This window comes from Odontomachus brunneus, unplaced genomic scaffold, assembly GCF_010583005.1.
Source record: "Odontomachus brunneus isolate Ranch 3 - 2012 unplaced genomic scaffold, Obru_v1 Obru_scaffold_003, whole genome shotgun sequence".
In the NCBI taxonomy this organism is placed as follows: Eukaryota; Metazoa; Arthropoda; class Insecta; order Hymenoptera; family Formicidae; genus Odontomachus; species Odontomachus brunneus.
The window spans coordinates 2044966-2045230 of record NW_022639453.1 but is presented as its reverse complement, the minus strand read 5'-3'; positions in this window follow the sequence as shown (position 1 = coordinate 2045230).

The following is a 265-nucleotide window of genomic DNA, read 5'->3' as shown; positions in this document are numbered from 1 at the left end:
TTTTTATAGACTCGACTTCCATAGCTCCTGCTGAGTCGTCATGATTTTTTGTACAGGTTTCTTCGTCGTGCTCGGCTTTCCATGTTAAATATTCTTCAGAATTCGTTGATTTATTTTTACGCGTGAACCGACGTCAACTGGCGATAAACGATGATGTATTCAAAATGTACAGAACGGCTACTAATGTCGAAATTATGTCCACGTTTCTATGTAATCCCTCTGTCGGACAGCCAGAAAAATACTTCCTCGACTCCCTATAATACCC